Below are 16,495 nucleotides of genomic sequence, written 5' to 3'. Positions count from 1 at the left end.
TCTTTCAGAAGCCTAATGAGAAACTAAAGTTGGTGAAATTTATAAATGGGAGTACATTTATGTAAGGGAATTTTAAATCGAAGTTTAACAGAGCTTCGGACACAGATATGTGAGATAATACGGAGTATATATGAAGAATCAAAGTAACATGGACTTAAGCATTTAAGCTTATAAATTCGTCATATGAATATAAGGGCGGACTTACAAGTACGGTACAACCGGTATAATAGCAAAAGGGACGACATTGCTAGAGCTACGAAGGTCCGATTTGTAAAAGAGAAAAAACAATGAGTGAAAATATGGAAAGTCAGACTAAAATTTTGATTTTGTGAACAACTTTACCATATGTAGGGGAAGAACGACATTGATTCAGAACTAACTAAATCGGAACTAACTTAAACAACAAAATTTGGCAGACAAGAGTAAATCCTTCATATCTCTTTAAATTCACACCCAAACATCATCAACTACTAAACTCATGAATTTGGTGACAAACCGATTTGGAATATCAAAATTTCTGGTGTTATGGAGTTGAGGGTTTTATTGTGATCGGCCAACATACTTGAGTACATGACTCGAATCAATTCCCGGAACAAGAAGGGTTTGTGAAGGTCAAGACATGCGATTCTACCTTATGTTTATAGACAAGTTAACAACTAACAGCTAACCTAATTTGTGAGTTAAAACCCGTTAGCATAGAACTATACGCGACTAGTATATATTTGTAAATTGTAACTCGAGTATATCCCTACAAGCCATAGCTAGCTCAAGGCCAGCAAATAATAGCAATACCCCTAGGACTCCGACCGGGAATTGGTCCAATAATTTTATGATTGAGCCCCCTAAGACAATGCCTAGTATCAACTTGGCTGTACCCAAAAGCGCGACACACCCTCCACTCCTACCTCCGAACTTGTACTGTCCTGCTAGGCCTCCGGCACCATGACAACATGGCATAGCACCAAACCAACACCCAACTAAGTTCATCATCCCAACAGTCGCCGAGATAGACGTGGCTGTAAAATCCTTTTCCGGAAAAAGATCAGCTGACAATTTGCACACGCGATAACGAGTTTAGCATGCAGACAAGGGCAATTGTGGAATTGTACCCTTGAGAAACCCGTCTTTCCATGCTTGCTTAGAGATGTTGACAAAATGGATAGAAGAAGGTCCAAACTTGAAACCCTTCCCTATTTCCTTTGGTCCAAAGAGTTGCCAAAATTACCCCTAACATGAAGATGATAAAAGCACTAGGTAGAGCATACAAAACCCTCCTAAAACCCGTCTTTTCGCCTTTATCATTCCCATTATTACCCAAATTATACTCATCATCAGTTTCCCTCTCCTTTCCACCACCATTCACAAGAATAATAAAACAAGCACAAATAATAGCCAACAACAAACCATCCAAACCCAACCAAGGTCTATCACCTACACTCTTAGACTTAACAAAATCTTGATTAGATCTTATATACTTGACAATGAGACATTGCAAATGATAACCCTTGTGACAATTGAATACCTCTAACAACAGAAAGAGGAATTAACCAATACACAAGCTGCATAAGTTGTGTAACACCAAGTACAAATAAAATTCCACCAGTGCAAATACCAAAGAAATGACCATGATTTCAGGGATACCAAAGTCAGGATTGGCTATTGCGACGGCGGCGATAGACTTCATGGGTTGTACAGGCATTGGTACACCATAGATAGCACCAGTGACTATGTTATAGACACCAGTGAAGATAAGGGTAGTGCCCAAATCAAGATTTCTTGCCAATGTTAAGGCTAGGACTATAGGGATAAAAGTGCCCAAATCCCCCATTGCACCATTTAGTTCCCCCCATTTGGATTTAAAACTAAGGTTTTGTTTAAGGGTAGCCCAGATAATAATACCACAGGATTGGCAAGGAACAATCAATTGCCTCAATTTGGGTAAAAATTGAATCAATCATATAAATTTTACATAACATCATCATGCTATTGTTATAACACGGAAATGATATCTTCAAATTACAAAATTGAATAAATTTAAACAGGAAACTTACCTTTGTCAATGGTGGTGAAGGAGGAGTGCGGCGGTGCTCGATGACTGTGAAGAAGGAGAAACGCGCTGGTCGGCGATGGAGAATCCGGTGATGTGCGGTGGTCGGCGACGGAGAATCTGGGGATATGCGGTGGTCGGCGACGGAGAATTTGGTGATGTGCGGTTATGGAATGAGGAGGCAGAGAGGGAGAAGAGATAGAAACGTTTGGTTTGTGATACAGTCGTCCGTATTATTATTATATCCAATAGTGGTTCTCATGGTTCTCATTATACTAGTGGTTCTCACCGGATCCCGACCCTATATATATATATATATATATATATATATATATATATATATATATATATATATATATATATATATATATATATATATATGATGGCAAGTCTCCTAAAATTGGTCTTGACAAGGAGCAAGCTTAGGCAAATACGAAATCATGGTCATTTCTTCCCCCTCTTGACATCATCGAAAAGACGAGAACAGACATAAAACGACTAGAATAATAACAACCGAGGCAAGAAATATATATTAATCAAAGCATATATTATTGCATAAGAACGACTTCAACATAAGCAAGCCCTACATATAAAGTGTGTAATACAAACCAAGTTGAGTACAAATTTTGTAGGATAGAAAGAAAATAGTCACTCACCTAACTACGACCTACTGAAGTATGCATGCAGTCTAACATGATAGATATCTCTAGTGACCGTACATATACACTCCAACCAAGCGAGGTCCAAAACAAATGCCAAGGACTTACATATGAATGTAAGAAGAGGTAATTGGGTAAGAAGGGGCAAAATAATTTGGATATGTGGAGGTAAAAGTCAAGCTAGCACCGATCACAACCAAAGATAACCATATTCCATTTTCCAACCCAACATTAAAGATGATGCACCATGCCAAGTACGGCACACACTCACTCACATCAACAAGTACTTCTCCTTAAATAATATGGAAATGAAAAAGAATAGGAGTAATAAGAGATTTTTGCTTTTCCATCTTTTATAGTATCATTTTTCTCCTTTTTTTTGTATTTCTTTTTTCATTTTTTTTTTCAGTCCATCTTTTTCTTCTTCCTTCCAATATCCATCACAAAAACAACAAAATTGACCACGACAAGACTTCCAAACTTACCAACACGACTAGCTTTTCATTTATACACTGACAATTACAAAAGGAACGAAAGGAAAGGAAAAAAAAGGAAAATTGCAGGGAGTCGAGGAAGAAGAAGAAGAGCAGGAGCAGCAAGCAACCTCTGGAAGAGGCGCAGCAGATGCTGCGATCCTTCGAAGAGGCGCAGCAGCTGCTGTGTTTCTTCTCGACGTCTGACTTCCGCTGTTTTATAAAAATGGTTTTAAAAGATGGATTTTAAATCGGTTTTTGAACGTGCTTTTTATATAGACCTACATTAATGATACAAAATAAAAAGTACAATAAATAAAATGGGATTTTACACCCTCATACTTACATGTTTGATGAAACGAGATTGACTAAAGTTATCGTTTTGTGATTGCTCGACTCGAATATGCGTGGAAAGTGCCCTCGTTAGAGGACTTAAAAGATTGATTAAGTTGATTAAAAGGGGAGTTGGTCAAATTGGTCGGTCTATGCAACGTGACTGGGACTCAGAGGGATCTGAGCTTACGCGGTCGATTGATAAAGCACGTAGGCGCCGAAAGCAATAGCGTAGTCTAGAATGCAAAGAGAGAAGAGAAGGGGCAGAACACTCGCGTGCCAAATATGTGAGGCGAAGGCCTCTATTTATACTAATCACACGGAGGAATTATGGTAAGGGTAGAATTTGGAAAGGAATAGGAAAGAAAGATCCGGAAACAACCGACTTAGGTTGAAACACTGAAACTTGGACAAAAAGAAAGCCTTGAGAAAAGGCGCAGTAAGAGCTACGCTTTCCAGAAGAGGCGCATCATTTGGTGCGTCCTTTCTCGGGTAGTATTCTTCTGCGCAAGAAAACGCGTTTGACAGCTTGTCGTACTTTAAACATAACTTTCTCTACAAGACTCGGATTAAAGTGATTTCGGTGGCGTTGGAAAGCTAAGAGAAATATCTAGAACTTTTTGTGAAATAGGCCAGACCCAAAAAAGTCGTTATCACATCGTAAAACGGGGCTAAATTTCGGGTTGTCATTTTAGCTAAATGAAATGCACATTTTGTAATGTAAACTTTAAGTTTAGCCCAAAGAAGTGATATGGGACTAAAAATGAGATATAATCATAAAATTTTATGACATCCTAACCTTAGGTAGACAAGCACATTGCTTTTTGACTCGGAATTTGACGGTTTTAGGAAATGAAGACGGTTTTTGACCCGAACTCCAAATGTACTCTAATTACTGCCAAAACGACCGTAATGACACCTAGATGACAACCAAGGGGTAGACACAAGTGTATGAGTTACCTTTTATTAACCGATTTAAAAAACGTCATAAAATCGCGACATATGCTAAACTTGCGGCCCAATCATCACCGGGTGTTTGGCGGGAGGTGCAGAAACGAGGTGTCTACATAGCCCCCACCTTGACTGAGGCTTGGACAAGGCGAAAGTTAAAGTATAGCCCTTAGGTCAATCAAAGATTACAGCCTGAAGACTATGGCGACGCGAGGCGGCTCAAGGGGTCTGAGCCAAGGACCTGTCGTCGGAAACATTTTAGAGTCTGTCGACTATCGGGGAGGGTCGTTTAATGTCCATTAGACTACGTAAGGAAGCTCGCCAACCATAAGAAGAAACCATACCTGAGACATCCCTGGGTGAAACGAGACTGAAGGCGTTTCGGCAAAATTCTTTGGTCTGAAGATAACTTGGTGTCTGAAGGTATTAGGGGTTACAAGGAATTCTGAAGAAACTTCTTAACACTTCTGAAGGCTAACTCTGAAGGTTATCTCCGATGGAAATGTTGAAGGACAACTCTCTGAAGGACCGATCATGAGGATTTAACTGAAAAGAACTTTTTGGAATTTACTAAAAAAGGGTTATCTGAAGGTTGCTGAAAGGATTATCTGAGGGTTGTCTGAAGGAAGAACATATGAAGGTTATCCTGAAAGTTGTCTGAAAGAAAGTTTCTGAAAGATCTTGAAGGGTTAATAACTCTTCGGGAGTCGTTTCTCTTGAACTCCGTAGGAAACTATATGAGGGTCAGCATGACGTTGGAAGAAACCGCAGGGAAATATGCTTGCATTGGTCTCAAGCGAACTCTGTTTCTGAGAAATACGTGGGCTGTAAGCGGAAACGAACTCTTGATGGGGAACACATTGATGACTCTGCTGGAGAAGAATCATATGTTGAGTCGATAACGGCGCGCCCTTGGCACCGCTGAGGAGAAAATAATAGATCGACAATGACGCGTCCTTGGCATCGCTGAGGAAAAGTGTTTGATCGACAACAGCGCGTCCTTAGCACCGCTGAGGAGAAAATCCGCTCGGGTCATCGCAAGCGAAATTCCGATAAAGAGGATAAGCCCATGAACTGTATTTAGTGAACATGAATTCTCGCGGGGAACAAAATGTCGTGATTGTCTGTAGTCTGATGTAGAGAAAATGTCGTTTCGGACGCAGAGAACGCCAAAAGGGAGCCATATGTTGAGGAAGATGTCGGGGAAGAGGCGCATGAAGCCTGGGCCCACGAATAACGAACTTATAACGAATTTTTGAGGAAACCTGCTGAGGAAAAGGCGCAGTAAAAGCTGCGACCTTTGGAAGATGCGCAGCAGGTGCTGCATCTTCTCCCATGTTCATCCATGTCTGGGTAAAAACCCAACTTAAGCCGTGTTTTGTTTTTCATTTCAAAACACAAAACATTTCATTTCTTCACAAAAAATCAACCAAATTCCGTCAAAACTTGATCAAAACTTGCCATAAACGATGACTAATCGAGGTATGTGTCTTGTACTTGCTTTATCTTGCATTTGAGCTTTGATTTTGGGTCGAAAATTAAGGTTTATATACCCATTTATTTTGAAAATTTTGGGGCTTTCGTCCCAAATGAATTTGTCTCATGAAATTGACATTAGAAATGAGTGATTGATCATGTTAGGAACATAACCATGTATCCCTTTCGAATTTTTATTAAGGATTTGAGCGCGAAATGTGACGGTCTCTCTACTAAACTGTAAAACCCTTCGAAAATGGCCCTATGCTAGACCATTTTTGATGAAACTTGATGTTTTGGAACCCTTGAGTAGTGGGTAAACTTGCTATCATGTCGTATTTTTGATTTGTGACAGCTTCTCCGGGACACTTTTGTATGGCATAATTGCTATTGTAGTGAAATGCTGCCAAATTTTCGACTCAAACCCGCAACTAGGTTTCAAATTAGACTCGTCTTAACTTGACCTTACCATACGTGTGGCCGGGCTTAAAAATCTGGCCAAAGATGGCTAGAAATGCCGTTTTGAACGCTTGAAAATACTTGAAAATGCCTGAAAATGCTTGAAAATGCTTAGCATCGTTTTGTTTACTTCGATTTCCGCAGAAGATATTCCTTCTACGTCGGGGAGAGACCCCATGGACACTGGCAATGAGCCTTCTACCACTCTGGGAGCGATCCAGGAGATGGAGGAGGACATAAAGAAAGAGGCCCCGTGGAGGGCCAACATAGGACGAGGCGGCCATCAGCTCGCATGAGCGCCTGAGTGGGCCAAGAAATGGGATGGTAGACATCTCATTTGGGCAGTGGAGAGCCACTTATCGTACAAGATGATTAGGAGCATGGTAAGCCTTCAGCTTGTCATTCCTTTATTTATTTTCTTACACATTTCCTTATTTATTCGTTTCTTGTCATTTCTATGCTTAAGAAAGCTTTATTTTGAATTGACGCAGGAGGCTGGGAACATGAAGTCCTTTTCTGGTTACATGACGATGATGGAGGTCTTCGGAAAGCTGTCGGAGGAGGAGAAGGCTATCATCGAGCGGGGAGCCTTCAGTGCCTTGGTACGAGGCTGGAGGGATATCAAGGACAGGAAGATTCGGGCTAACCTCAGTCTGATTCAAGCCTTTATTGATCGGTTCTGGGACACGACCTCGACTTTCCATATGTCTTTTGGAGAGATCGGGGTCACCTTAGAGGACTACGGCATGATCTCGAGTCTGCCGTGTGGAGAGGAGTCGTTGGTGGCCATGAGAGTAGACTCGACCGAGGCGAGGAGTCTGATCATCTGGAACCTGGCTATGGGTGCGGCCCAGGTTCCTGGTTTGGTGCCGAGTACCTATGTCAGAGACTACTTCGGCGGCAGGGTTTCGGTGAGAGTGAGGATGGATGGATGCATGGTGCCTCCACCACCTTGTACTGCTGAGCAGTGGGCCCGTTTGTGGTTGTGGTGGTTCTTGTCTTCGATTTACCTCGGAGACAAGGGGGAGAGGCTATCGACGAAGCTTCTTCCGTTTCTTTCTAACCTGAGTAGCCTAGGGCACTGGGATTGGGTTACTCCTAGTTTTGCGGTCCTCACGCGCTACATGAGGGCCATGGTACGTCCGGAGCTGATGGAGAAGGGGACTTTTCCTACCAATGTCGGTCTTGGACTTATCTTGGAGGTATGAACCTTTCTTTGAAAATATGAAAGATCATTTTGTTTAAGAACATATGAAAGATCATTTTTGTAGAGAATGATTAGTAATCATATTGTTTTGCCTGCAGGCGTGGGTGTACTCCTACTTTCCTAGTTTCGCGCCCACGAGGGCGGCAGACGTACCAAGGGCGTATCGCGTTGTGAGGGACTGGATAGTGTGTCGTCAGAAGAGCCAACGGTCTTCTTACGATGTTTGTCAGAGGGGCGTGAATGCCCTGAGCTTAGACAGCGTAAGTGTATTCAATCTTCACTTTACTTTCTTTTACTTAGAGATGATCATGGAAATGATCCCTCGTTTTCCTTGCTTTAGTGGGTGTCCTGACCTTGGGAGAGGTACTTTGGGGTTCCAGCCTTTGTGGCTGAGGTTCTCCGTCCCCGGAGTTTGAGTAGGTTACTGTTGACGATGCCCATGGGGCCTGTGTGGTACTTGGGTGAGCTTTTGGCTCGACAGTGCTCCCGTGACACTTTTACGGTTCCCATCGACCCTCCACGGACGATGTTTAAGGAGTCTTCAGAGGCTGAGAGGACAGCTGACCTGGCTGGCGTGAGTGGTGACGCCCTCCTTCTCCCTGGTGAGGAGTACGCTGAGTGAAGATGGCACCGGCTGTCTTTAGTATTTTATGCTTTACTACATAGGAATGCATTTGCTTGAACCTTTTCTGTATTTGAATGAAAGTGGCACCGTCCAGGCATGTGGAGCTGTGGAGGATGGCCAACCGGCTACGAGCTACAGCCATTGAGGCTCGGGGTGGCAGGTATGAACCTTTTGTACCCATTCTTTATTTTTAATATCTCCAATTTTTTTGAAGTGAAGTAACGTCAAGTATCACCCCATTTTTCTGTGTAGAGGCAGCGTGAGCTGGCGTAGTCCCAGGAGGAGACGGCCCGCTTGCTGAGAGAGCTCGAGACTAGAGACGCTGAGACCGCTGCCCTTGAGGCGACAGTGGTTGCGCTGAGGGATCGTCAAGACTAGTTTGCTGGCCGTTTGTTTGTACATTTGTACATTTTTGGGTGTCAATTTGGGCAGGAGCCCGTATCTTGATGTACATTTTTTGCATTTGTATATATGATGGCCTATGTGCCTTTGCTGCTGGGTGTTTGCTGTATCTGCAGGTTAGCTTTGAAAAAACAGATTTGGCATGTGACGGTTTGCGCCGTCATGCTGCCGAAATTCACGTAGGAAATCACAACAAAACATATAGCAAAAAGAATTAACGTAGAAAATTAAAATGGCCTAAATTAGCGCGAAAAGAAAAGAAAATGAAAAAAAAGTGCCCGAAAATGGACGAAAATGGAAAAAAAAAGTGCCTGAAAATGGACAAAATGACGCGACTGGACAGTAGGGAGGGCTACCCCCTAAAAAAAGAATTTAAAAGGAATGTCTAAGTATATCATAAACATTTTGAAAAGAGGGAGTGAAATGATTCCCCGAAAAAAAAATAAGAACGAGTAAGTGTGCGTATTTGGCGAAAATGTCAATTTTGCCTCGAAAAGCGAACCCGTAAAAGATTAGGAAACATAAATTTGGTAACTAGTCGAAATTAGCGAATTAAATCCCTATAGCAATAGGAAACTTTTACTGAAATAAATTAGGAAAGATCCACGGCCGTCAAACGAGGAAACAAGCCTGGGGAAGAGGCGCAGCTGGAGCTGCGATCCTTCGAAGAGGCGTAGCAGCTGCTGCGTCCTTTCTTCAGCTAGTCTGTTCTCGACAGAAATTAGGAAACGTCGAATAGTATAAATATAGACCTCGGTTGAGCTTCTATTCTCATAATTCTCCCTTCCTTGACTTCGTCTGTTACATAAAATCTTATATATCCTCTCAAAATTTTCCAACAAAATATGGATGCCTTTGAAAATCGCATTAAGGAGTGGACGAATGAATTTATGAATGTAGAGAAACACGATATGGGTGCTTTTAACTTAGGATCAATCATAAGTTTGAAGCTGGTGAAGGTAATTAGGCCCTTTTTGGATGCTTGTCTTGAATATTGGGACCCGAATTTTCATGTATTTGCCTTTCTGGGAGGTAAAATTTGTCCTTTTCCTGAAGAAATTGCTGCAGTTGGAGGATGGGATGCAGAAAGTGTTCTGGCTATATCCCCTAGCTCTCAAGGCTATAAAAATAAATTTAGGGATTTGCTGGGATTGACCAAGGCTGAGGCAGATCGTCTTGTGACCTCAAAAGGTGTCCGCTTTTGAATTTGTTGATTTATAAATAGGGAGGACTCTACTATCTCTCATGTGGCGAGGCGCAGAGCTTATGGATTTTGCCTTCTTCATTGCTATGTCCTACGAGGGCATGTGGACAAAGAGATGAGGGGTGACCCTCGATTTTTAGGCATAGTGGAGCAAATGGAACTGCGCAGGAGCCCAGCATGCTTAGTTCTAGGGGAGACCATTCTAAGATTAGACAATAGGAAGGCGAACCACGAGCATCCTTATCTTGGGAGTCCTATTATTTTACAAGTAAGAACCTGTTTCCTGGTCCTATTCGGCCGTTTTTGATACGGACTCTCGTCCCTTTTTTTGCAGATCTGGTTGATGGAAAGGCTGCGGTTGATCGAGCCCCCAGTTGACGTGATAGGATATCGCTCCCGATCAATTGCGATGAGAACGAGGCTATACATGGTGGACTTCACTCGAGTATGCAACTATTGGGAAAATAAACTGAAGAGTGAAAATGGGCCCTTGATTAGATGAATCGTCCCATGGTGGCATCTTAGATCGGCGACCGGAGTATCGTCTTTGGATCTGACACGGTCAATTCGCGTTCCCGGCTTAGAATTCATGGTCCATACCTTTCCGGAGAGATTCATGAGGCAAGTTGGCCTAAGATATAAATTCCCAAAGCTAGACACTGTCCCTCAAACTGCCTTGGCGCATACTTCGGAGTCTTGTCGAGAGTGGGCAATTCGCTGGGCCCAAAGGAATATGTGGTTCATACCCATTCCGATTGGCTCGTTATGGGTATCTGACTCATATTTGCAGTGGAAGAAAGCTAGCACTCCCAAGGAGCGTGAAAAGCTAAGGAAGGACGAGCCTGTAGACTACAAGATCCGTGAAGTGGCGAAGGAGAACCAAAAGTACTTAACCGAGGAGGAAGAAAAGGCCGGATATCGGGTCGTCCGTCCGTCGAAGAAACCAAAGAATACTCCTACCGAGAAGATGGTGGTGGATCGAAATGGGAATGCTAGACCGCGAGAACGACCGTTAGTGATTTGGTCGGAAATAATGCAAGAGCGTCCCGCTCGTGGTCGAGACAAGAAATATGACAGGGGTGGCAAAGGCAAGGGGAAAATGGAAGAGTAGTCTTAGTCATTTTTATAGTATTATTTATTATTATTTGAGTTGTAATAAATGGCGGGGTTTTAGAATCCTAGCCTAGCATTTTAATTTTCAGCATTTTAAATTTATATGTATTTGGCGTATTACTATTATTTAAGGAATAATGAATAAAAGATTTATTAGTTAAGAAACTTTCATAAATTTTCTTTATTTATTCTTGTCGAATTTCAAATGCAACATGCAAATGTCCTTCTATTTACATCTTGAAATGACGGATTGTATCCTGTAAAGGATTGCCTACGTATTCATTAGAAAAAATGAAATCAAACCTTGTACGTAGTTCGAAAAAATGTAAAAGAATAAACGTTCGAAGCAAGAGCTTGTAATGAACTTAGAAAAAAAATAAGCGCGTGCTTTACTTACTCCTAAGGAAATGCAATCCAATTTGATGATATGAGGATGTCAAAATATCAAAACGCAAGAGCGAAATGTCATAAGCTTTTTAGCGAGCCAGGGGGCGTTTTTACTTCGTGTCACAAGAGCGGCACGTGTGTCACGCGAGCGCGTTTTATCCTATTCCAAGGGTAGTATCGTTTTAATTGGTCTAGGTTGGTCGGATTATAAAACTCATTCCCATCTAGGTCTGTGGTCTTAACTGCACTCCCTGAAAGTATGGACTTGACCAAAAATGGTCCTGCCCATTTAGGTTTAAATTTACCTCGTGGATCGATAGGTAAGTGAGCTCTGACTGACTTGAATACTAAATCTCCTTCCTTGATATTTCTGGGCTTGACCCGTTTGTTAAAGGCTCGTTTTATACGTACCTGATATGTCTGCCCATTATGTAATGCGCGTAGCCGTCGTTCGTCCAAGAGGATGAGTTCATCATACCTATATCTATTCCATTCAGCTTCTGGAATTTGACTTTCGAGTAAAATGCGTAGAGATGGGATCTCTAGCTCTACTGGTTGTACAACTTCCATGCCGTAAGTCAAATATAAAGGAGTGGCCCCAGTGGGCGTCCTTACTGACGTGCGATATCCCCATAACGCAAAGGGTATTTTTCTAGGCCAATCGCGGTAATTGTCGATCATATTCTTGAGGATTGTGACGATATTTTTGTTAGCTGCCTCTACCGCGCCATTAGTTTGAGGTCTATATGGCAAGGAATGGTGATGCTTGATCTTATATTTGGCTAGCAATTGTGCAGCTTCGGCCTGAAAATGCGACCCGTTGTCACTGATGATTTCATGTGGGCAACCATATCGACAGATGATATTGGCTTGTATGAACTTTGACACATGTTTGGCTGTAAGGCTAGTGTAAGATGCTGCCTCAACCCATTTAATAAAATAGTCGATAGCTACTAGAATGTAACAATGGCCTCCTGTCCCAGCTGGAGTGATCTTCCCGATGATGTCTATTCCCCAAGTAGAAAATGGCCAAGGAGATGTCATGGTATATAGCATTGAGGGAGGAACATGTTGCACATTCCCGAAGATCTGGCAATTGTGACAATGCCTGACGTATTTGATGCAATATGACTCTATTGTCGTCCAGTAATACCCTAGGCGCGTAATTTTCTTTGCCATCATAGGTCCACTCATGTTAGGGCCGCATTCTCCATCGTGAACTTCTTCCATTACTTTCTGTGCCTGTGAATGATCAAGGCAACGCAAGAGGATATGAAGTGGTGTTCTTTGAACAATTCTCCCTATATGAGGAGGTATTAAGAGGCAAGTAGGCATATGGCGCGTTGTCCCCTCTTATCCATATCTGGTGGGTATGTACCATTGAGCTTGAAATTTAGAATGGCCTGGAACCAAGGTTCCTCTAGGTTTTCCTCTTCATCTTTAAGGAAGTGTACATAGGCTGGCTCGGATCGCCGTTCGATTCACAAAAGCATTTAAACCATGTTGTCTGGCATAATAATCAAGGATGCGAGTTTGGCAAGAGCATCCGCAAACTGATTTTCTTCGCGAGGCAGGTGTAAATAAGTAACCTGATCGAAGAATTGAGCAATCTGATCTATCCTAGCCTGTTAGGGTGCTAGACTTTCACTTCGGATTTTTCAGGATCCAGTGATTTGGTTAATGATCAAGGATGAGTCCCCGTGAACTCAAAGGTTCTTGATGCCTAAACTTACCGCTGCTTGTAGACCAATGAGGCAAGCTTTATACTCTGCTGCATTATTTTTCACCTCGAAGTCGAGTTTGACAGAAAGTGGTGTATGCTCGCCTTGAGGAGAAATGAGCAACACTCTTATTCCAAATCCTCTCAAATTGGATGCCCCATCAAAGTAAAGATCCCAAGAATCCATACTGGTTTGTAAAATATCCTCATCTAGAAATGACCACATGTCTATTGCTTGCGTATCGTTGATAGGATTATCTGCGAATAATTCAGCCACGGCACGTCCCTTTATGAATTTCAAGGGTACGTACTTGAGATCGAACTCTGAGAGCATTAAGGTCCATCTTACCAAGCGTCCATTGAGAACGGATTTCTCGAAGAGGTATTTGACGGGATCCATTTTAGAATACACTTTGACCGAGTAGTTAAGCATGTAATGGCGTAGCTTCTTTGTTGCCCACACAAGAGCGAGACATGTCTTCTCGAGAGGTGTATACTTACTCTCGTACTCCAAGAACTTCTTACTAAGGTAGTAGATAGCTCTTTCTTCTCTTCCAACAGTCTGTGCGAGCATAGCCCTCATGGCTGTTTCGGTAACTGTGAGATATAAACCAAGAGGTTGATCTTGTTAGGGAGGCATTAGCACTGATGGCTTGGCCAATATCTCCTTTATCCTGTCAAATGCCTTTTGACAGTCATCGTCCCATATGGTATGGTCCATTTTCTTGAGCTTTTTAAAGACAGGTTCGCAGATCATAGTGAGTTTCGATATGAATCGACTTATGTACTGCACTTTCCCCAGGAATCCTCTAACCTCTTTTTCTGTTTGGGGTTGTGGCATCTCGATTAAGGCCTTGATCTTGGATGGATCAATGTTTATCCCCCTATGACTGACAACGTATCCCAGAAGCTTGCCTGACGTTACTCCGAATGCACATTTTTGAGGATTGAGCCTCATGTTGTATTTGCGCAATCTGAGGAAGAATTTGCGAAGGTTATAGATGTGCCCTTTTCTATCCTTAGATTTGACGATCATGTCGTTCACGTAACCTGCACTTCTTTATGCATCATGTCATGTAGCAAAGTAGTCGCAGTGCGTTGGTACGTAGCCCTAACATTGATTAGCCCGAATGTCATAATAGTATAACAGTATGTGCCCCACTGAGTGACGAAGGCTGTCTTGTACATATCTTCTTTGGCCATTTTGATTTGGTTATACCCTGCATACAACGCGTGATCTGCTATATTATCTAACAATATATCGATGCGTGGTAGAGGGAAGTCGTCTTTGGGACTCGCTTTGTTCAAGTCTCTAAAATCAACACAAACCCGGATTCGCCCATCCTTTTTGGGTACGGGGACTATATTAGCCACTCAGTCTGAATACTCGGAAACTTTAATGAATCCGACTTTGAATTGCTTATCGACTTCTTCTTTAATATTAAGAGCCCACTCTGTCCTCATCCGACGAAGCTTCTGCTTTACAGGTTTGAAACCTGGCTCTGCTTTACAGGTTTGAAACCTGGCTTGTTTGGAATGCGATGTTCTGCAATATCACTTTCGATCCCTGGTATGTCCTTGTAAGACCAAGCGAAGACGTATTTGAACTCGTGTAGGATGTCGATGAAATTGGCCCTTTCAGTTGGGTCTAGGGTCGTCCCTATCCTAAGTTCTTGGGGTTCTAATTCCGTTTCTATGTTGATAGGTTCAGTGTTTTCTATAACTAGTCCCCCTTCCCCCTCATCTAGTATTTCTTTAATTATATAGGGAGGTAATTTATTGAGTCTGGGTTACGATCATCCTCATTATCATCGTAAACAGAATTGCATTCAGAATAACACAAGGAGTAAGCAGAATCATATTTATTCATATTAATGTTCGAAAATAGCTGAAATAAAGAAGGCATCTGCGCAGTAGTCAGTGACGGTAAAGGGACAATTTCTGGGACATTCCCCAAGCTACTGTTACTAGGCGATACTATGCTAGGAGAAACAAAAGGATGGGGAGTGACGACATGAGGAGACTCTCTAGCGACTTCTCTAGACTTAGGTTCCGACTCCGACTCTGATTTCGACTCTGACTCAAATTCATCGTATTCGGGTTCTCCTTTGAACATCTCTCTTTCTCCAGGAGTGACCTTGAAGAGTTTTCCCTGATTGTTGGTCCACTTATTCGACTTTCTCCATCCTTTCTGCTGATTTGAGCTGGTGTCAGTGATCAGTGATGTAGGGTTGAAATGGTCGTCTTGAAGTATCATGGTAATGATCTCATCCTGTGCTGCCTTGACGAATCGATCTTCTTCAAACAGAAGGCTAACAGCCTGTTCATCGAGACAAGGTGTCTGACGCGTTTTGACAGTAGGAACCGTTTCTGGAGTAATAAAATGGCAATCGTGGAAGATCTTAATTCCAGCTAGTTGAATGCCTCTGTACAACCAAGGTTTGGGAAATCCATGAAAATATTCACAATCCCCTTCCATGACGAAGTACCCATTTAATGTAGGTAGATAGGGTTGCATTTGGACTCCTTTACTCTTACGATTCTGAACTTGAGCAAGCATTTCGAGGGTTTTGGCCTTCGTGGGCTTGTACCCCAGGCCTAGTGGTATCTTTTGGGAGTTACTTTCCTTAAAAGGCGCAAAGGGACTCTCTTTGATAAGGTTTAGTGGCATTCCTGGGAAGTATCCCTGGGATTTGAGTATGTGGTTGACCACTAAGTTGGAGTATGGGTTGAAGTACAAGGGAGCCAGCTCGCTCTCTATAAGGTTTATGATTTGAAATCCTCCAAGCTCGTAAAATGGATTTGTAACTACTTGGTTGCTTGATATTTTCTCTATCACGGCCTTGATAGGTGACGAAGTGATCGTCACTATCTTGCCATCTAGAGGGATCTTGATCTTTTGGTGTAAGGTGAATGTTACTGCTTTGGAAGCGTGAATCCAGGGCCTACCTAGAAGCTAAGTATATTGAAAGATGCCTTGATGTCCACTATCTGAAAATTAACCTTTCGCTCGATTGGCCCAGTGGCCACAGTAAGGTTAATTAGCCCTACTACTTTACGTCGCGTTCCGTCGTATGCCCGAACACCTTGGTTAGTAGGAGTCCAGTCTAATTCTTTCATGCCTAACTTGTATGACGTCTTTAGTGTTATGACATTGACTGCGGAGCCATCATCTACCAAAGTCATTGGTACATTTTTCTTCAAGCATGTAACTGTGATGTATAGAGCAAGGTTATGAGTGGTGCTAAAGGGAGGTAAGTCCTCATCTGAGAAAGTAACTGGGTTACTTAGCCTAACTGAGTCTTGGAAAACCAGGTTAACGACGTCATCGGATGTGGAGTCGTCTGCTACGTTCAATTTAGCCAATGCTTGCAGTAAAGCCTGGCGATGAGGAAATGAACTTGCAACTAGTTGCCAGACTGAAAGATCAGCCTTTGTC

The 16,495-nt window shown here is 42.4% G+C and overlaps 1 pseudogene; it reads right to left on the bottom strand.

Annotated features, from left to right (window-relative positions):
• Window positions 1–711: 711 nt before the first annotated feature.
• On the bottom strand, window positions 712–6,576 carry LOC141620053 (molybdate transporter 1-like; annotated as a pseudogene).
• Window positions 6,577–16,495: the final 9,919 nt, after the last annotated feature.

The sequence above is a fragment of the Silene latifolia genome, chromosome X, assembly GCF_048544455.1.
Source record: "Silene latifolia isolate original U9 population chromosome X, ASM4854445v1, whole genome shotgun sequence".
In the NCBI taxonomy this organism is placed as follows: domain Eukaryota; kingdom Viridiplantae; phylum Streptophyta; class Magnoliopsida; order Caryophyllales; family Caryophyllaceae; genus Silene; species Silene latifolia.
This window is presented reverse-complemented; position numbering and strand designations above follow the sequence as displayed.